Below are 23,112 nucleotides of genomic sequence, written 5' to 3'. Positions count from 1 at the left end.
AGGATATAAAAAAATAAAATTAAAATAAAAGTCTATTAAACATTCAGTCATAGATGGACGTTCTTTTCAGAGGAGACCTCTTCCTATTGTCAGGATAACAATATATTTCTCTGACACATCTTACTCTTTCATCCTGGCTCATGTGAGGGTTGGTGACAGCTCTCCAGGAAAAAAAATATACATTACATAAATTAGTTACCGAGGCTCAGTGTAAATACTAACATCAGAATTAGAATATGGAACCATGTATCTTATAGCAGAAAGTCATCTTTAGCGTACCTGCTGGTTACAATACAACTGGTAGTTTAGCTTTTTCTTCAAATATGAAATATAAAAGCACCAATTTACTATCACAATTTGTGGCTGGAATAAAGGGCAAATAGCCAAAATTTTGACTTTGAAACGTAACCATGGAAACATATAAAGAAGTGAATGATAAAAGGTTTTGGTTTTAATCGGAAATACATTTGTGTGCATGAGCCCTTAGGCTGGGGCTACATGGCCATCTTGGTGGCAGCACCTGTTGCACGACTAATGATCACTGTGTAGCAGTACAGCCATTGAACTAAATGAGGTTGCATTCAGTGTAAAAAATCCAGCAGCATTGGATTTTTTTGGGCAGTTCTGGGGTTGTGGTCATGACAATCCAATTCTATAGCTGCATTGCTACACAGTGATTTGTGGTTGTGTGATGAGTGCCATCGCCAAGATAACTGCATAGCTCCAGCCTAAAATTAAATGAGTTAGGGTACATTCACACAACGGTAAAAAACAACTGTGTGACACCCATTTTTAAACAACCATTAAGGTCTTTATTCACATAATGGCCATCCAAATATAGGACATGTCCTATTTTTGGCTATTTTCACGGCCAGATGGACCCCATTGAAATCAATAGGCCATTTTTAAAGGATGTTTAAACAGAAGTGCATCCATCTGACAGCCATTAAAAACAGGTACACTAGGACCTGTGCAGAAGGACCTTTTAGTAGTGTGGGTATAGGTGGCAACAGGACCTGACACTCCCATTGTTGTGACGTCAAATGATCATCAGGACGACACTGAGTACACTGCGGTGACGTGAGTATTTTTTTTTATTTGTCAGTACTAACTGGAGAGGGGGGAGCACTATATATACTGAGGCGATAATGGGGGTCCATTACATATGCTGGGGGCACTGGGTGGGGGGGTGTTATATATATAGAATGCATTGTGAGGGTGGCATAATTTATACTGGGTAGACTATGGGGGCCAATATGTATAACAGAGTGGCATTATTTATACCAGGGGCACCATGGGGGTCATTATATGTCCTGAGGGCACCATGAGAAGCATTATATATATATATATATATATATATATATATACTGAGGGCACTATAAGGGGGCATAATATATACTGAGTGTACTGTATGAGTTGGGGGTAAAAAAAAAAAAAATAAGAAATTCATCAGTTTGTAACGGTTAGATGGCCAAGAAATGGATGCACACATGGATTTAAAATGGACATAAAAAACTGACAGTTTATCCATTTTTAATGTCCATTGTCATGTGACTGTACCCTTAGACCACGTTTAGGGTGCATTCACACGACCGTAGTTGTGGTCTGCATCCGATACGCATTTTTTACGGATAGGATGTGGACCTATTCATTTCAATGGGTCTGCAAAAAATGTGTCCATTTCGTAGCCACGCAAAAAAGATAGAACATGTCCTATTTTTGTCCGTTTCGCGGACAAAGATAGGCATTGTTACAATTGATCCGCAAAAAACAGATGCAACACGGACGTCAAATGGATGTCATTCGCATTTTTTTGGATCCGCAAAATACATACGGTCCTATAAATGTGGGGAATAAGTGTTTACCCATAAAAAAAAAGGTACTACATAGCAAATCCAGAACTACATATTTGAGTACCCATTAAAAAAGGTACTACATAGCAAATCCAGAACTACATATTTGAGTACCCATTAAAAAAGGGACTACATAGAAAATCCAGAACTACATATTTAAGGAACCCAATAACCTATGTAAACAAAAAAACTAAAACATTTGGATCCAAGAATGTTGCTGCCTGTTCCAGATCCACTGCTGTGCTGCTCTGCTCCCCTCTTCACTCTGAAGCCTCTGCCTCCTCTGCATATCAGACTTCCATGGGAAAGCCAGGCCCAATAGTAATGTCACAACTGCAGGTTATTTAAGCTTCTGACAGTAGGACCCTTTGTTGTTCGGCCTTCCTGCCATATTTCATTTGCTCATTTGGACTTGCTACTGTTGCTCCAAGTGTGTTTCAACTCTGTTTGGCTGCTTGACAGCTCCAGATCGTCAGCTTCCTCTCTAGATTCCCCCATCCATGAGCCCTTGCAGCTCCAGACCTGCTCATAGCACAGAGTTGCTGTATATTATATTGCCACTGAGACTGTGGAATATGATGGCCATGGAATACGTGTTGTAGTTCAGTCAGCATTACATTGGCTATGTCTAGTAATGTCTTGTAGACTTCAGAAAAGTGGTCAAACATCTCATATGGCAAAGGGCTTTTGTATTGTCTGAGATGTAAGAGTATAGAAAGAATTTAAAGGGGTTCTGCAGTTTTTTAAACTGATGAACTAAAAAAGAAAACTGCAGAACCCCTTTAAGAAACACAAATCCAAGTGTACGGAAGATGCTTAATTTACCATTGTCCCTAGAGAATGCTGGTGACATTAGGAAGAATAAAGCTGGACCTATGAAAACAAGCTGTGGCTTGCTGGGCCATGGGCGTAGCAGGAGAATCTCCTCCCAGCCATTCTCTTGGGATCAACATTCTTCTTCAAGTAGATATATTGGAATGTAAACAGCTCGTCCAACACATATACCTGGTCATTTAAATGCCATCTATTAAATAATATATTCTATATTGATAAACTAACTTTACTCCACAAAGTCATTAGGGCAGATTTACTATTCCTAATATACAGACCGTGCAAAGTAGTCTAAAGATGTGCCAGATTTATCAATGTGGATGATGCGCGGTGCATCTTTAGACACTGTTGTGTGTAACTTTGCAACACCTGTTGGTGGTTGTGGTACAACTGTAGCGCATTTCGGCACATCTTGAGCCATGCTCTCTCTACGTGCCACATATTTAACATAATCTCATAAAATGGACCATAGTCATCTAATAATTATGGCTGACCTTGCCATTAGTCAATGACCCACGTGGCAGAAAGCTGCAATCCTACTGCACCTGAATACTATAGTAAAAGATGTGCAGTAATCCAAAATACGTGACCAGCAGTGACGCGACGTCTGGCTACATGTACAGGAGCTTACAGGCTGAGGACCAGAAGATAACTGAACAGAACCTGGTGTGGATGATTTTTTTCACTACAGACAGTTAAAAAAGGATGAAAGGCTGGACAGCCCCTTTAAACTTTCTAGGACTGCTTCTATGGGAAAACTACATTTTAGTATGAAGTCCATAGGAAGATATCAAGGAAGAGGAGGACTGTCCCTTGGCATCTGTCATTAGGGGGACACAATAAATGGACAGGCCAGGTTTCTTATTTTTATTTATTGTCAGATATTTTTCATTAGGTTTTTCAACATCCAGAAACAGGTAAACATAACATACCAGCCCGCCCTCCCCCCTATCCCCCTTCCCGATCTCTGATAGTATGCGCACAGTAGTCCATAGTAACATAGTACATAAGGCCGAAAAAAGACATCTGTCCATCCAGTTCGGCCTGTTATCCTGCAAGTTGACCCATGATAAATAAAAAGTCCTCATTCGCCGATCTTCCTAGTCCATGATATGCTCCATGACTTCTTTTAAATCTCGGTGTTTGTAGCAACCTAACTCAGCTACCCTCACTACCTGCCAGACAGGCCAGGTTTCAATTTGCCTGGACCTATTGCTGTCAATATATCACATTTATAACATCAGGTAAAATCACTGTCAGCAGAAAGACCTTTCAGATGACAATAGTCTCATGTCTGTGGCCAGCTTTACTATTTGGCCACTATATCTCTTTTAAAATAAAGCAAGTACAAGGCACTTGGATGTTGGTATGAAGGTATACATTCTTTCTTGCTTCCATTGTTTAAAGAGCATCGGTCAGTAGATTTGTACCTGGCCTGTTACATGTGCACTTGGCAGCTGAAGACATCTGTGTTGGTTCCATGTTCATGTGCGTCCGCATTGCTGAGAGAAATGATGTTTTAATGTATGCGAATGAGCCTCTAGGACAGTGGGTCGTGCCCTTACTACTAGAGGCTCAGCTCTCTCTGCAACTACCGCGCTCTCTGCATGTTGATTGACAAGGCCAGGCAGTGAATACGTCATCCGGCCTGGCCCTGTCAAAGTGCAGGGGTGCGGCAGTTGCAGAGAGAGTAGAGCTTCTAGGTGTAACCGCTCATTTGCATATATTTCTCTCAGCAATGCGGGCACATATGAACATTGGATCAACACAGATGTCTTCAGCTGCCAAGCGCACCTGCAACAGGTCAGGCAGTTTCATACTGTAGGCACAATTCTGCTGACAGGTGCCCTTTAAATGTCTTTAGTACAGACATAGCTCGACAATCATCAGATTACTTTCAGACCAACTGCTGTGTGCAGCTCTTATGAACAGAAACCTTCAAGTTTCATTGTCACTTTTCTCGTATCATGTCTTGCACTATTCACAATGCACAAAAAAGTTAAAAAAAAATATATAAAAAAAATGATAACCACACACTTTACATGAAAGCACAAAAGCAGCCCTACGTGCTGAGCCGTGCTGGACATAAGGGTGTGCCATCTGTGCAGTCGTACAAGATGCATGAGCCACATTTGCTGAAGGGGGGGGACTTGGCAACTAAAGCTTGTGATCACCAAAATATTTGAACACTTTATTAATTTATTTTATGCACTTATATAGCGCTACTATATTCCGCAGTGCTTTACAGACATTACCATCCAACTGTCCCCAATGGGGCTCAGAATCTAAGGTCCCTATCAGTATGTCTGTGGAGTGTGGGAGGAAACCGGAGTACCCGGAGGAAACCCAGGGAGAACATGCAGACTCCATGCAGATGTTGTCCTTGGTCAGATTTGAACCCAAGGCACCAGGGCTTACCACTGAGCCATTGATTAAAAATGCTCTATTTGCTGCGTATGGTGGTGGCACTGTACAGGGTTATTATTTAGGCATTTTTATAAGGTGTTATTTGCCCAATGTTTGGCATTGTTATTTGGACAACATGTGATCGTCTACCAGGATTGGTAGGCAACACTTTAACGGTTGCCGCTAAATGTGACAACAGGGTGATGCTGGAGCGGGGTCTCTCATTTCTCACACATACTCTTTAACCCTTCAGTTCCAACTATAAGGATGTGTGTTTTCTTTAGGGTTTTTTGGGACTGCAACATTGATAACAGAGGTTTTTTTGTAACATCCAATTCTGAGGTCTTTGAAAGCCATTCCTAATATTTAAAGGGGTTGTCTCACTTCAGCAAATGGCATGTATCATGTAGAAAAAGTTAATACAAGCCACATCTAATGTATTGTTATTGTCCATATTGCTTTCTTTGCTGGCTTGGTTCATCTTTCCACGGTTACGACCACCCTGAAATTCAGCAGTGGTGGCCGTGCTTCCACACTATAGGAAAAAGCACCAGCCTAAGCGTACTCCTGAAGCCCCAGCCACCAGAGCAAAACTGCACCACGATTCTGGTAAAATTCTGTCTCAAAACAAACCACCTAATAGTTGGTATAAAGTTAGATAAAAATGTCTATCCCTGCTGCAGATTTATCAGCCATTGCGATAAATGTGGAGCAGATCTAGATACAATGTCTAAGCTCACACCCAGTGGCGTACATAGAGAAGTAAGGGCCCCATAGCAAGGATCAAACCAGCCCCCCCCTACCGGACTAGAGAAGTAAGGGCCCCATAGCAAGGATCAAAGCAGCCCCCCCCCCCTACCGGACTAGAGAAGTAAGGGCCCCATAGCAAGGATCAAACCAGGTCCACCCCAACCGGACAGAATTGTTTCTGCCTAAACCCTTTTTAATGACCCTTGGGCCATTTTTCCACTGCTTCATTTGCTAAAACTTGTTCCTTTAGAGGGTAGAGTCCTGACCAAGTTTCCCAACTATGACTGGGCCCCCTCTTGCCCTGGGCCCCATAGCAGTTGCCTGGTCTGCCGCTATGGTAGTCATGCCCTTGCTCACACCATCTTTAGGATTAGTAAATCTGACCCAATGTTTCTCTTCATTTGTTGTGTCTCAACCAGATATTTGGGGACTGTAGTCAAGGAGCTCATATCTGTTTAGTCAGACTATAGTATTTGGTTGCAACTGAGAGTGTAAAGGGTTACCTTTGTCACACCTATAGTTTACATGAATTATACTCAAAAAATGTCAATAGAAATATATGACATTTTCTGGGGAAAATCTGCCTTGGGCTATTTTCCCACTTGCGGCAGAGGAATCCGGCAGGCACTTCCGTCGTCGGAACTGCCCGCCGGATCCGCCGATCTGGATGTGACTGAAAGCATTTGTGAGATGCATCCGGATGCGGATCCGTCTCACAAATGCATTGCAAGAACGGATCCGTCTCTCGCTTGTCATGCGGACAGACGGATACGTCTTGTATTTTTTCACATTTTTACCAGTCTGCTCATGCGCAGACCGGAAGGACAGATCCGGCATTCCGGTATTCTGAATGCCAGATCCGGCACTACGGTTTTATCTTTTGCCTGATCAGTCAAAATGACTGAACTGAAGACATTCTTATGCCGGAAAAGAAAAACGCTAGTGTGAAAGTACCCTTAACATATGTAAAGTATAGGCCCAAACCTAAGTCACATCTCTTTCCTAAACACATAGATACATTATGTGAAATGATGGCTTACTACAATATGTCATGTACACAGCTAATGTTATAACATAAAATTCTCATCTTGTGGAAAGAAAAAACTGATACCTACAGTATATAGCCAACACCCCTAATTAGTGATCTCAACCATTTCAACTATACCCAAAGCGAATGCGTGCATAAAAAGAAGCATACAGCCACACTGTCTCCCGAGGCAAATATCAGTGCAATGGACCATACTAAAGAGCTCAGTGAATTTCAACTTGGCACCATCATAGAATGGCACTTTTTCAACAAATCAGTTTGTCAAATTTCTGTCCAACTAAAGCCGTCCTGGTCAACGGAAAGTGCTATTACTGTAGAATGCAATGGAACAGGGTCAACAGTGGCTTTGTCATGAAGCAGACCACACAAGCTCACAAAAGCATGAATGCTGAAAGCTTTATGACACAAATCAAGAGCAAACAATGTTAACCTCTTAATGACCAGGACTGGTTGGGTCTTCAAGTAGTTCAAGACCAAATATTACCAGCTATTAACTAAACGTGTAGGCAAGTTTGGAATATACTCGCGTTCCAAAAAGCGTACAGGTTTTTGGTTCTGACCATGGGTCACCTACAAGGTTTCTTTCTATGATCCCTTGCATCTGATCTCAGTACTGAATGTATGGGACTTCATCAATAAGGCCTCATGCACACGACCATTGTTTTGGTCTGCATCCGAGCCGCAGTTTTTGCGGCTCTGGTGCGGACCCATTCACTTCAATGGGGTCGCAAAAGATGCGGAAAGCACTTGTCCTACAATAGGCATTTCTACAATATGGGCCGCCTGTTTCGTTCTGCAAATTGCGGAAGGCACACAAGCGGCTTCTGTGTTTTGCGGATCCGCAATTTGCGGACAGCAAAAAATGGAACGGTCGTGTGCATGAGGGCTAAGGCTGAAGCTGCTATAACAGGGATTAGCAATCTCCGGGACTCCAGCTGTTCTAAAACTGCAACTCCCAGAATCCCCCTTTCACTTCTATGGGAGTTACAAGAACGGCCAAATCAGTGTGCATGCTGGGAATTGTAGTTTCCCAGCAGCTGGAGTGACAAAGGTCGCTGATCCCTGTGCTATAAGATCTACTGAGGATGGCTCAGGCACTGTGGGCAGTGCAGTCTCTGCAGTTCTGAAACTCGCAGGGACTGGTAGTTCATTTGTTTGCATCTCACCACTGCACCCGCTACATTGGGCCATCAAAGCAAGATCATAATACAAAAAAGGGAGCTCATTTAGGTATATATATATATATATATATATATATAAATATATATATATGTATATATCATTTTCAGGTTCCCCATCAACTCCTTTAATCATCAAGCAGTTTTTCTCATCCTCGTATTCCAAGAGGCATAACATTTGTAGTTTTCTATCTATGTAACCAGGGCTCGAGTCCTGCAGGAACTTGTGGGAACGGCGTTCCTGCACTTTTTTCATAGCAGAAACGCTGTTCCCTTTCAGGGCCGCCAGTCTCTAACGCCGGGCAAAAGGACCAGGAAGCTCTGTGACGTCACACTGTGCGCAGCCTTCACAGCACAGCCGAATCATCTCTTAGGAGGAGAGGAGTGGTGGTGTCCAGGAGCAGGAGAGGGTAAGTGTTTTTTTTTATTTTATGAGAGAGGCACTGACTGGGGGGCCTGATGGGAGAGGCACTGGGGGGCCGATGGTGTGAGGCACTGGGGGCTGGTGAGAGGCACTGGGGCTGATGGAGAGGCACTGGGGGCTGATGAAGAGGAACTGGGGCTGATGAAGAGGCTACTGACGGCTGCTATGAGGCTACTGGGGGCTGCAATGAGGCTACTGGGGGCTGCTATGAGGCATTGGGCTTTTATCTGAGGTCTGATTGGGGGTCATTCATATTGGGGTCTGAGCTGAGGTCTTATTGGGGTCTCATTAACATTGGGGCTTATTGGGTCTGATTGGTGGTCTGACCTGAGGTGTAATAAATAAAAGGCCTCACAGTCTCCCACACTCATTCAGCTGGACCAAGCCAGCCAGCACCCCTGAGGCCAAGCCTGTCAGCACCCCTGAGTCTTCAGAACTGTAAGTAAATTATATATAAGGGGAGCTTAAAATAAGAAAGAGACGAATTACGCCTGAACAGACATATAGCGCAAATTCCAGTTTTTGTTTACGTTTTATGTTGCACGTTTGTTTTTTTTTCGGGAAGGGGGGCGTTGATAGTGGATCTTGGGTGAGTTCCCACACTTTTTTTTCCCAGGACTTGACCCCTATATGTAACTGTGTGATGACTTGTTTATTGTGAGATAAGTTATGTTTTTTCAACATTTTGGGGTTATATAATTTATTGATTAGGTTTTATTTTTTGGTGGGGCAGGGAATGTAAAAAAAAAAAAAACTGCAATTCCTCAATAGTTTATTGTGTTTTTTTTATTTTAGTGTTTATTTTATGGGACGGTACAAATACATTGACACCAAATAAGTACAGTGTTTCTTTGCATTTCAATACTTTTGCACAATAAAAAATGTTTTAAGGATAAAGCCTAGATCACACTTCAGTTATTTGATCAGTTATTTCAAATCAGTGATTATGAGCCAAAACCAGGTGAGGGTCAAAAACACAGAACAGGAGCAGATCTTTCCCTTAGGCCTCATGCACACGACTGTTTTTCGGGTCCGCATCCGAGCCGCAGTTTTTGCGGCTCGGGTGCGGACCCATTCACTTCAATGTGTGCTGTCCGCATCCGTTGCTCCGTTATGTAGCCCCGCAAAAAATATATAACATGTCCTATTCTTGTCCGTTTTGCAGACAAGAATAGGCATTTCTACAATGGGCCGCCCACGGCGCACGGACGGCCTCCGTTTTTTGCGGATCCGCAAATGAGGCCTTATATTTTATCTCTATGTAGCCTGCACTTCTGGTTTAAGCTCACAATCACCGATGGAAATAACTGAAGTGCGAACTAGTCCTACAGCTACATTCACACGGCCGTATGAATGAGTCCGCATCTTAAATTGCAGAACGGACGCGGACCCATTCATTTCAATGCAAAACGTTTAGGGCATGTCCTATTCTTGTCCGGAAAAGAATAGGCATTTTCTATGGTAGTGGCAGCCATTTGCGGTCCGCAAATTGCAGAACGCACACGGCCAGTATCCGTGTTTTGCGGATCTGCAAAACACTACGATAGTGTGAATGTAGCCTAAGAGTCATTTCTAGATCACCGCAATCCAAGCCATAAGGGTACTTTCACACTAGCGTTTTTCTTTTCCGGCATAGAGTTCCGTCACAGGGGCTCTATACCGGAAAAGAACTGATCAGGCATATTCCCATGCATTCTGAATGGAGAGCAATCCGTTCAGGATGCATCAGGATGTCTTCAGTTCAGTCGTTTTGACTGATCAGGCAAAAGAGAAAACCGTAGCATGCTACGGTTTTATCTCCGGCCAAAAAACTGAAGACATGCCTAAATGCCGCACCCATAGGAATGTATTAGTGCCGGATCCGGCATTCAAAGTACCGGAATGCCGGATCCGTCCTTCCAGCCAGCGCATGTGCAGACCGGTAAAAATGTGAAAAAAGATATAAGACAGATCAGCCTGTCCGCATGACAAGCGGAGAGACGGATCCGTCCTTGCAATGCATTTGTGAGAAGACGGAACCGCCCGCCGGATCACACTGCCGCAAGTGTGAAAGTAGCCTAACTCCTTTATTTTTCTGTCAGTGTAGCCATACAGGAACTTGTTTTTTTTCAGGATGGGATACATATAATTTAGTCACTAATTTTTATCCACTTTTTGAGTGGACTGGAACAAAACAACAGCAAATCTAAGCCATGGGTTACGTCCATAAATTATTTTATCTTTATTCTACAGGTCATTACCATTGCAGCAGTACCAAATATGTAGCATTTGTAAAGGTGAAGCATTTTTAGAAAAATAAAATATGTTAATATTAGTTAACATAATTATTTTAGTGGAGAGGGACACTAAGGCCCCTTGCAGATGAGCAAACTTGTTGATGTTCTATCCAGAAAAGTGGACAAATTTTTAAACTGACCGCACATGGATTCAGTCATTTGAATGAGTGAGTTTTGCAAGAAAAATGGACAAAGAACATGTTTTTTCTCTAAAGTCTGTAGGAAAATCAACCGTGTGTGTGTTCTGATTCAGTTGAATAGGTCAGTGTTCAGTCCAGGTGCTGTCTGTTCTAAACTCGGAGAGCACACAGTTGGAAATATCCCTTGTGTGAAAGCAGCTTTAGGCCTCGTTCACATTTCCGAGTCTGTGAAGATGTCCATGAGGGACCTCTGTTTAGTCGGTGTGTCTGCTTTTTGCGATCCATGTGTCATCCATATTATACAGACACTGCTCAGCTGAAAATTCATTTGCAGAGCCTCTCCTACCCATGGTCAGTGAAAAACAGACCAAATATGCCATCCATGTTGTGTCAGTGATTTTTCACTGACCTACGGTCTGTAAGGCCTCTTTCACACGGGCGTTGCGGGAAAATGTGCGGGTGCGTTGCAGGAACACGCGCGATTTTTCCCGCGCGAGTGCAAAACATTGTAATGCGTTTTGCACTCGCGTGAGAAAAATCGCGCATGTTTGGTACCCAAACCCGAACTTCTTCACAGAAGTTCGGGCTTGGGATCGGGGTTGTGTAGATTGTATTATTTTCCCTTATAACATGGTTATAAGGGAAAATAATAGCATTCTGAATACAGAATGCATAGTAAAATAGCGCTGGAGGGGTTAAAAAAAAATATATTTTTTTTAACTCACCTTAATCCACTTGCTTGTGCTGCTGGCATCTCGTCTGTCTCCTTCTTTGCTGAACAGGACCTGTGGTGACGTCACTCTGGTCATCACATGACCCATCACCATGGTAAAAGATCATGTGATGGATCATGTGATGACCGGAGTGACGTCACCGCAGGTCCTGTTGCTGCAATGAATGCTCACCACAGGTCCTGTTCAGCAAAGAAGGAGACAGACGAGATGCCGGAGGCGCGAGCAAGTGGATTAAGGGGAGTTAAATTATTATTATTATTTTAACCCCTCCAGCGCAATTTTACTATGCATTCTGTATTCAGAATGCTATTATTTTCCCTTATAACCATGTTATAAGGGAAAATAATAATGATAGGGGTCTCCATCCCGATCGTCTCCTAGCAACCGTGCGTGAAAATCGCACCGCATCCGCACTTGTTTGCGATTTTCCTGCAACCCCATTCACTTTTATGGGGCCTGCGTTGCGTGAAAAACGCACAAAATAGAGCTTGCTGCGATTTTCACGCAACGCACAAGTGATGCGTGAAAATCACCACTCATGTGAACAGCCCCATAGAAATGAATGGGTCGGTATTCAGTGCGGGTGCAATGCGTTCAACTCACGCATCGCATCCGCGCGGAACACTCGCCCGTGCGAAAGGGGCCTAAGAGTATACTCATGCGTGAATAAACATATTAAAATCAATGGGTACATGTGCTGTCCGTGGAAAATGCACACGAGTGAAAAACAGAAATGTGAACGAGGCCTGAGGGTGCCTTCATAGGCTGCAAATTGTGTTGCAGACATTTTGAAGACTGAAAATCTGTTCCATTCACCCGAAGGCTTGCGGAAATCCATGCGCTTGCCACTCCATTCATATGAATGCAACAGATTTTCAGTAGCGGACATTTCTGCAGAAAAAATGCACAAAAAAACTAATGCTTTCTTCCAAAAAAGGGAAAACACAGCAGACAAATTACCTTAATATAACTATTTTGTAATTGATGTAATTCAGTTCTGCTGTGTTCTCTCTCTTCTGGAAGAAAACGCACCATAAATGCAGGTATGGTGCTGCAAAAACTGCATGCATTTATTTGCTGCACCAGAAATGCAGCACAACCGAGATGTGTATCAGCTCCCTAAGTATTTCAAAGCATTATTAAGGATCTGTCAGCATGAAATGCAATGCCATCTGCAGGCTGCATGTTATAGAGCAGAGGGAGTTGAGCAGATTGATATATAGTTTTATGGGAAAACATTCGGTAACGCGTGTAATTTACAGATTTGAATCCCTGATTTGTCTGAGTACACCTGGGAGGTGTTATCAGTGATGGACAGCTATCCATATATACAGTCGTGGCCAAAAGTTTTGAGAATGACAAAAATATTAGTTTTCACAAAGTTTGCTGCTAAACTGCTTTTAGATCTTTGTTTCAGTTGTTTCTGTGATGTAGTGAAATATAATTACAAGCACTTCATACGTTTCAAAGGCTTTTATCGACAATTACATGACATTTATGCAAAGAGTCAGTATTTGCAGTGTTGGCCCTTCTTTTTCAGGACCTCTGCAATTCGACTGGGCATGCTCTCAATCAACTTCTGGGCCAATTCCTGACTGATAGCAACCCATTCTTTCATAATCAATTCTTGGAGTTTGTCAGAATTAGTGGGTTTTTGTTTGTCCACCCGCCTCTTGAGGATTGACTTCAAGTTCTCAATGGGATTAAGATCTGGGGAGTTTCCAGGCCATGGACCCAAAATGTCAACGTTTTGGTCCCCCGAGCCACTTAGTTATCACTTTTGCCTTATGGCACGGTGCTCCATTGTGCTGGAAAATGCATTGTTCTTCACCAAACTGTTGTTGGATTGTTGGAAGAAGTTGCTGTTGGAGGGTGTTTTGGTTCCATTCTTTATTCATGGCTGTGTTTTTGGGCAAAATTGTGAGTGAGCCCACTCCCTTGGATGAGAAGCAACCCCACACATGAATGGTCTCAGGATGCTTTACTGTTGGCATGACACAGGACTGATGGTAGCGCTCACCTTTTCTTCTCCGGACAAGCCTTTTTCCAGATGCCCCAAACAATTGGAAAGAGGCTTCATCGGAGAATATGACTTTGCCCCAGTCCTCAGCAGTCCATTCACCATACTTTCTGCACAAGATCATTCTGTCCCTGATGTTTTTTTTGGAGTGAAGTGGCTTCTTTGCTGCCCTTCTTGACACCAGGCCATCTTCCAAAAGTCTTCGCCTCACTGTGCGTGCAGATGCGCTCACACCGGCCTGCTGCCATTCCTGAGCAAGCTCTGCACTGGTGGCACTCCGATCCTGCAGCTCAATCCTCTTTAGGAGAGACGATCCTGGTGCTTGCTGGACTTTCTTGGACGCCCTGAAGCCTTCTTAACAAGAATTGAACCTCTTTCCTTGAAGTTCTTGATGATCCTATAAATTGTTGATTGAGGTGCAATCTTAGTAGCCACAATATCCTTGCCTGTGAAGCCATTTTTATGCAACGCAATGATGGCTGCACGCGTTTCTTTGCAGGTCACCATGGTTAACAATGGAAGAACAATGATTTCAAGCATCACCCTCCTTTTAACATGTCAAGTCTGCCATTTTAACCCAATCAGCCTGACATAATAATCTCCAGCCTTGTGCTCGTCAACATTCTCACGTGAGTTAACAAGACGATTACTGAAATGATCTCAGCAGGTCCTTTAATGACAGCAATGAAATGCAGTGGAAAGGTTTTTTTGGGATTAAGTTAATTTTCATGGCAAAGAAAGACTATGCAATTCATCTGATCACTCTTCATAACATTCTGGAGAATATGCAAATTGCTATTATAAAAACTTAAGCAGCAACTTTTCCAATATTTATGTAATTCTCAAAACTTTTGGCCACGACTGTACACACAAAGGCCTCCTGCACACAAACGTGTGCTGCCCGTTGCCGTATTGTGGACCGCATTTGCGGATCAGCAATACACAGGCGCCGTTCCGTGGCCATTCCGCATCACGGATGCGGACCCATTCACTTCAATGGGTCCGCAAATCCAGAGATGCGGAATGGTGCGGAACGGAACCCTATGGGAGCACTACGGAGTTCCGCAAAAAGAGAGAACATGTCCTATCTTTTTGCGGAACGGCCGGATCGCGTTTCCATTAAAGTGAATAAGTCCGCGATCCACTGCCCCACGGACGGTGTTTGTGCATTGCGGCCCGCAGTACGACCACAGGGCGCACACATTGTGTGCAGGAAACCTAAGGCTAGGTCTACACGACGACATGCGACACATAGGGCACAACTACACTGCAACATGTGTCGCGAGACATCTATGGTGTCGCACAGCGACATGCTGTGACAGTCGCAGAAAAATCCATCTTGAATGGTTTTTTTTGCGACTGTCGTTTCGCCGTCGCAGTGCGACACCATAGACTACCATTATAAAAATTGTCGCGCGACATTGGTGCGACAAAATGTTGTGCAACAAATTTCGTCATGTAGACCTAGCCTTAGGGCTTGTTCACACAAACATGTGATGCCCGTTGCTGTATTGCGGACCACATTTGCGGATCCGCAATACACAGGCACCGTTCCGTGGCCATTCCGCATCACGGATGTGGACACATTCATTTCAATGGGTCCGCAAATCCAGAGATGCGGAACAGTGCGGAACACTACGGAGTGCTTTCTGGGGTTCCGTTCCGTGCTTCTGCACCGCAAAAGGATTGAACTTGCTCTATCTTTTTGCAGAATGGAAGGATCTCGGAGCCATTCAAGTGAATGGGTCTGCGATCCCAATGCGCCTGACGGTGCCCATGCATTGCGGAGCACAATTTGCGGTCCACAGCACAGGCTTTACACGTTCGTGTGAATGAGCCCTAAGGGTGCATTCACACGATCATATTTTTGGTCCATGTCCATTCATTTTTATGGGGCTGCAAAAAATGCAGACGTCCTATTCTTCTCAGTTTTGTGGATAAGCATAAGGATTTTTTGAATGGGGCGCGCAAAAAGTGTGGGATGCACACTGGCAGCATCACTATTTTGCGGATCCACGATTTGCAGCTCACAAAATGGACATGGCCGCTGATGGAAATCACTGATCAAACACTGACCAAATCAACGAAATGTGAAGTAGGCCACGTTGACTGCAGATTGCACTGTATTTCCCGGTGTGTCTGAAATAGCCTTATAGCCAGATATCAATAGCAGACCTGGGGGTATTTGTTAGACCATGGGAACCCTAACAATGTGGGGTGCGGAAGAGCTGACAGAGCGGATGAAGTGCTGAGATCACAATTGTCTCTGATACCGGCAGTTGTGGCAGGAGCCAATACTTCCGTGCTCCTTTCATGATCTTGTCTGTACACTGGTCAGTACCTGAGAGGTCACAGGTTAACTACTAATTGCCTGTGATGGGCATACCAGTCTATGAGATAAATATGAGATAGATAGTTATGAAATAGATAGATAATAATTTATTATTAATAAAAACGCCGGTCTTACTAAGTAACCCCATTAGTTTGTAAGGCTGAAAAAAGACATACGTCCATCCAGTTCAGCCTGTAATGCTGCAAGTTGATCCAGAGGATGGCAAAAAATTCCATGAGGTGGTAGCCAATTTTCCTAATTTTAGGGCGTCAATGACCCTTCTCCAGAACTAGTAATAATATTACACTCCAGAACTACATCCAGAACCTTCTTGAACTCTTTTAGTGAACTCACCTTCACCACCTCCTCAGGCAGAGAGTTCCACAGTCTCACTGCTCTTACCATAAAGAATCCTCTTCTGTTTGTGTACAAACCTTCTTCCCTCCAGACGCAGAGGATGTCCCCTTGTCACAGTCCTGGGGATAAATAGATGATGGGATAGATCTCTGTACTGACCCCAGATATATTATACATAGTAATTAAATCTCCCCTCTGTCATCTTTTTTCTAAAGTGAATAACCCTAAGGCTACTTTCACACTTGCGGTAGCCTTTTCCAGCGGGGGAACAGCCTGCCAGATCCAAGCTACCACAAGTCCACCGTGCTGCCAGAGGTCTGCTCTGGCACTATTCACTATAATGGGGCGGGCCGGAGGTCCGGCCGCAGCACAGCAAACATGCCAAGAGGCGGTCAGACAAAAAAACGCAGCATGTTGTAGTTTTATTCCAACTGCCTCTCGGTGGACTTGTGGTAGCACGTATCCGGCAGGCTGTTCCCCCGCCGAAACAGGCTGCCGCAAAAAGGCTACCACAAGTGTGAAAGTAGCCTAAATTTGATAATCTTTCTCGGTATTGTAGTCCACCCATTCCAGTTATTACTTTAGTTGCCCTGAACCCTCTCCAGCTCTGCTATGTCTGCCTTGTTCACAGGAGCCCAGAACTGTACACAGTACTCCATGTGTGGTCTGACTAGTGATTTGTAAAGTGGTAGGACTATGTTCTCATCACGGGTATCTATGCCCCTTTTGATGCAACCCATTATCTTATTGGCCTTGGCAGCAGCTGCCTGACACTGGTTTTTACAGCTTAGTTTGCTGTTCACTAAAATTCCTAGGTCCTTTTCCATGTCAGTGTTACCCAGTGTTTTACCATTTAGTATGTATGGGTGACTTGCATTATTCCTTCCCATGTGCATAACTTTACATTTGTCAGTGTTAAACCTCATCTGCCACTTCTCTGCCCAAGCACCACGGGGGTGTATGCCATCTAGATCTTGTGATTTGTTTATTTTAATCTTTTTAAAATGCCGCTGCACTTCTTCCTTGGTCAGTCAGGCCAATTTTAAAAGGGAATTAACTTTTAGACTCTACATTTCATCTGACTGATCATTTTCCATCACTCTTTGTAAATGGCTAACAATTTCAGGTTTAAACTTTTTACCATATATTTAAATGAAGAACATTTTAGGGTTTGTTTTACTTTTATTGGCAATGAGTCTCTCTGTCTCCAGCTTGGCTGTTTTTATTCCTTTATAGTTTTCAATGTTTCCTCGCTACCCTCCTGTTTTAGTGATTTAATGCTTTTTTTTGCCATTTATTACTCCCTTTACATTACTATTTATCCACATTGTTTTTTTCTTGTTCCTCACCCTTTAATTGCCATAAAACATGTACCTCTCACAATGAGAGTTTAGGATGGTTTTAAAAATATCCCATTTTGTAGCTGCATTTTTATTTTTAACGACATTGTCCCGGTTAGTGAGGCCAATTGCCCCCTTTAGCTGTTCAAATTTTGTTTTTTGGAAGTTTGGGGGTTTTGTGCTTTCCCTGAATAAACACTCTTTTGAATGACAATTGGAAGGTTATTATTTTATGTTCACTATTTCCCAGGTGTCCCCCAACCTGCACATCTGTTGTTCATTCAGGTCTATTGGTTAGTACTAAGTTCAGTATGTCCGCCCCCCTAGTTGGGTCCTGAACCAGTTGGGCAGTTGGGAAAGGTAATAGTCTTTGGTTATTGCCAAGAACCAGTTTCCTCTAGAATATTAGGTGGCTTATAACAAACCCCTATCAGTATTTTATTATTGGTTTTGCCTCCATGTATAGTGACTCCACATGTTCATTTCCCTCACTTATATCTTCTCAGAGTCAAACACCTCCTACTCTCCGGTTTTCAAGTTCTTTTCTAAACAGACTGTAATGCTGTATGCTAACCGCCCAGTCATAGCCATCATCCAGCCATGTCTCCTCACACATCACTAATTCCAGTTCACCAGTTTCATTAGTCAGGCTTCTGGAATTAGTATACATACATTTAGGAGGTTTTGGTATATTTATTACCCTACACTTTTCCATATGAAGTGTTATGGTCCCTCCCTCCATTTCACCCCAGTTCCATTACCGCGCCGCAGGTCTCTATCTGCCCTATATTCTCCTCCTATAATGTAATTACCCCCAAGCCCCAGTCCCTAGTTTAAACTTTCCTCAAACCTTCTCCACTGAGGTGCAGCCCATCCCTACGATAGAGCCTGTAGCCGACAGAGAAGTCCGGCCCAGTTCTCCAGGAACCCAAACCCCTCCTTCATACACACGTTCTTGAGCCATTTATTTGCTTTCCTAATCTCCCACTGCCTTTCTGGTGTGGCTAGTGGTACAGGTTGCATTTCAGAAGATACTACCTTTGAGGTCCTTTCCCTGAGCGTGTGACCTAAGTTCCATAAATCATTTTAAGGATCCTCCACCTACCTTTAACTTTGCCATTGGTTCCCCCCAGTAATCTATCAACTTGATGATGTGTTGAACACACCATATGACAATCCTGGTCTTTGTGACAGATTGTCCTTTCTGTACCCCTAATAATTGAGTCTCCCTCTACCGGCACCTGTCTGGCCTGTCCTGCTCTCCTGCTTACTGAAGATGACATTCCCCTGACTAGCAGAAGATGTGTCTTACTACAGCAGTGTCATCCCTAAACTGACATCCCCCTCATCTGCCAACCTTGCAAACTTGTTGGGGTGTGTCAGATCTGGGCTAGCCTCCCTCTACCTTGTTTTCTTTTATCCAGCTAGCTACCTCACTTTCCTGATCCTCCATACTACCACCCTCCCCCTCATCTATCCCATAGAGTGTCTGTTCAGTGAGCAGCAAACTCTTTTCCATATTGCCAAGGTATCTCAGTGTTGAAATTCACTTGCTTAGACACAGGATCTGTGATTCCAACAGTGCAATTTGCTCACATCTTGCACAATATGCACCCTCAAGCGACTGTTCCAGGACTGCATACATTTCACAAGATGTGCTCTGGACTGCCTTGCCAATTAGATAGATAGATAGATAGATAGATAGATAGAGGGATAGATAAAACTTCTGCTCAGTGACAGAAGAAACTGTATTCTCTGGCACTGCCAGATCTATCAGCTCCAGAGTGTGGGCACTGCTGGAGGCAGTCAGTCACACGACACTGGCAGTATGGAGCATTTAACCGTGTACTAGAGGAGACACGGCACAAGGGAGGGAGTTTCTCAGTGCAGGGACATAGACAAATCTTTGAAATTAGGCAAGAGGCTAATTAAGAATGTACATAAAGGAATTTTAAATGTCTGAAAAAGGATAATAAAATGACTAGTTTATAGAGTACCTACAATAAATCAGAAAAGCATTATAAAAGTAAAAAAATCAGATTTTATATGATTTCATAATAAAAAGTATCAAAAAAAAAACATGCAGTGATAGCAAGGACATACTGTAGCACAGTTTATGATATAACAAACGTTCAAGAAGATAAGTACAAAAAGGATAAGTACAGAAGATTTGAATGACATGAAATAAACGGAAAAGAAAGTGGAAATAAAAGAGATAAAAGAATAGGATAAAGACTATAAAGGGATAATGACATATAAAAACAAAAAAATAGTGAAAAAAAGTTAACTTTAAAAAGAAAGTAGAACAAAATGTGAAGGAAAGGTAGTGCTTTGTTGCTTCAGAGTATACTAATTCCATAATATCAAATAATAATCCAATTTTTTTTGCCGAGGAATGAATCTACTGTTCCTTTAAATCAATTGGAAAGGCAGGGAATTCCCTCTAAGAGTGTGTGTGGGGATGGGAGGGGGGGGGGGGGCACACATGTCGCCGTGGTTACGGTAGCCCCAGACGGTTGCCATGACGGCCGGCGACAGGAGTGTTACCATAGAAACGTAACTGGGTGTTTGTGGGGACAGAGTGAGAGAGAAAGTGCTTTGGTGATATATACTGATACTGTGTATCACCTCATATTGCTTCTAAAAAAAGAGATGTACCGTATAAGTAACACTTATAATGAGTGAACCATATACTGATTACATTAATGAAAAGCTAGCTAGTGAGACAGGAGCAGAATAACCTAATCCACTTATCTGACCCTGAAAAACCTTATTTACTACAGATTTACTTAATAAGAGGGAAAAAAAAGCATCTTTTTAGTCTAAGAATCACATTTCCCCCCAAAAATGAAGCCTAATTGTAACCCCTTCCATTATGTCAACCCATCGTAATCATGGAAATAATTAAACCAAGGCATTTAGAGCATCATACATATATAGGGCATGAAGTTTGCAAATCAGTCCTCAGCATTACTTACTAATAGAAAGGTATAGCTTATTCCTCCCACGGGCTATACATTTACATGAACAAAAGAACAGAAAATTACTCTAACAGGTGGGAAAGACGTGCAACCATGAAAAGAATAGGAATGACTCAAATACTATAATATACAAACACAAAAACAAAGAAAGGCATACTATGGCGCAGTAAGTAACCACACAGAGCTGTGTTTGCATTATACAATATCGTGCAAATTGAGGATTCTACTCTGTGTGGCATGGAGGTGGTAATACCCATCATTTTTAAGTTGGATGACAAAGGGGTGCACCAACCACAGTTCCCTTCTTGCTTTTACCCCATTGAGAATTGATTCTTAACATTTAGGCTCAGAGTCGGTCTGGATGAGCCCTGCAATGCTGGAGCTGTCATCTAATTTATGACAAGGCACAGGCCTCAATATAAATTAAATGCCTCCTGTGGTGGTCCACGCTCCAGACTGAGATATACTTCAGCTCATAGCTGATGTAGACATTAGTCATTATTTACACCAGTTTCAGGAGTAAATAATGATAAATGTGCTGAGACCGATGGGCCCCACCCCCTTTTTGGAAACTGGCGAGGGCGACGAAAAAATGCCAGTTGCGACTAAAAAGTGGCAATGGCATTTAAAAAGTCACAATACCAGGTTTCGCAACTTTTCATGCCAGAAAACTGGCCTAAGGAGAAAAATATATTCTCCTCTGCAGCAGTCACTGTTAAGAGAATTAGTTGATCCTCCCTGCCTTGCCTTAGGTATGGTCCCACCACAAGAACTAATCTCAGGGGTGGACTGTGAGCTTAAAGTGGTCCTGAAAATAAACCTAAAAGTGGCCCCAAGTTGTAGGTGGGTCCAAACTAACAGAAGAGCAACATAACTAGGTAGGACCAACAAAAATAGGTAGGATCAACAGCTGCAGGAGAGGCAAGCAGAGTGCATCACAAAATACTGCTGCCCCACTGCAGTATTAAATTGTCTCACTGTCCTGAGGCTGGCGATACAGTTGAACTCAGGAGGGCATCTGGGTCCACCAGCCAGGTGCATAAGTACCTGAGGCCCCTAGCATTAATTAACGCTGAGAGCATCAGATCATTATGTACCCAGCCAACAGCCGTGATGGGGGCTCTGGTGGCCCCTTGGGCATTGGCCCACCGGGACATTTCCCTGGAGGGTCTATGGCCAGTCTGCTCCTGCATCTAATTGTGCATATGAATTTCACAATCACAATTAGGGCCAGATTTGCCTGTGCCTGGGGGCACCCTGTGGGAAGAGGAGGATTACCCAGGGACAGTGGCATATTATAGATGATTCATGTGAAGTACCGTAGCTCTGGGTTCTTAGTCAGTATACATGTATTTTAGATGAAATGTACATGTTTATTTGCACACTGCATATGGCTTTTAGTGGGAATTAACAAGAGTGGGGCTAAAACACTCAACATTTTTTTGCCTTGAGGCTCCTGAGATGTAAATCCAGTACTGGTGATAGTCAAGGTTGAATAAATTGCACAACTGAATCAAACCATTAAGATCAAAGCACCGACTATAATCATGTAGGGATTTCTCTCTCATTAATTTGAGTATCCCCAAGTACTGCTTGTTTGTCCTTCATTTAGGCATTATAAATTCAGGATATTAAAGAAACAATGCACTGCCTAAATACACCAATTTACACAATATAAGATAGACATAAGAAGAGAATGCTAAAATAGTGCAGGATGCCATACAGTCTGAAGATGTTCAGGGACTGAAATGCCTTGCCGTTTTAAAATCCGATTTAGTTTAAGATACATTATTGCAAATAGATTTCTATTAATAAAATTTTAAATGACCACCACTTTTCTAAACAGCGGAAGGGGATGGGACCGGGCGTGACCAAACTATCTGATGGACTTAAAAGGGTTGTCTCATCATGGACAATGGGGGCATATTGCTAGGATATGCCCCCATTGTCTTATAGGTGTGGGACCTATAGCTGGGACCCGCACCTATATAGAGAACGGAGCCCCGAAAGTGAAGGAGGGCGCACTGCGCATGCGCAGCCACCCTCCATTCATTTTCTATGGGGCCGGCGAAAATAGCCGAGCGCTGGCTCGTGTTTTGCGGACCGCAAAATACATACGGTCGTATGCATTAAAAAAAATAAACTTAACTAGCAATATGCAACTACATAGGTTAATATGAAGAACAGTTACACATTTTTAGGGATAGCTTGTAAAGTGCACAGTTAAAGAGGATGGGTCATCAGAAAATGACCTATTGTTTAAATCAATTTTTATGTAAAACATATTTTTGGTGATGTTATTTTTCATTTTCCATGTCAATACCTATATTTTAAAAAATCCTATAAACCTGCAGTCTTTGCTCTGGCCACTAATCGTAATAAGCCACTTCTTGGTCTCTTCAGGTCACTTGTTAGCAGTCATCTCATTATTACAGGCGGGAT

At 43.0% G+C, this 23,112-nt stretch overlaps 1 protein-coding gene and 1 long non-coding RNA gene across 2 annotated transcripts in view; one reads left to right on the top strand and one right to left on the bottom strand.

Moving 5' to 3' along the window:
• FOXO6 (forkhead box O6) overlaps positions 1–23,112 on the bottom strand; it is an 80,839-nt gene that overhangs the window by 13,707 nt on the left and 44,020 nt on the right. The window lies entirely within an intron of this gene.
• Positions 7,055–21,787, top strand: LOC120995238. The gene is made up of 3 exons (XR_005777552.1): positions 7,055–7,067; positions 11,864–11,866; positions 21,602–21,787. It is a non-coding gene; the product is annotated as an uncharacterized LOC120995238 (long non-coding RNA).

Source organism: Bufo bufo, chromosome 3 (assembly GCF_905171765.1).
Source record: "Bufo bufo chromosome 3, aBufBuf1.1, whole genome shotgun sequence".
NCBI classification, from domain to species: Eukaryota; Metazoa; Chordata; class Amphibia; order Anura; family Bufonidae; genus Bufo; species Bufo bufo.
This window is presented reverse-complemented; position numbering and strand designations above follow the sequence as displayed.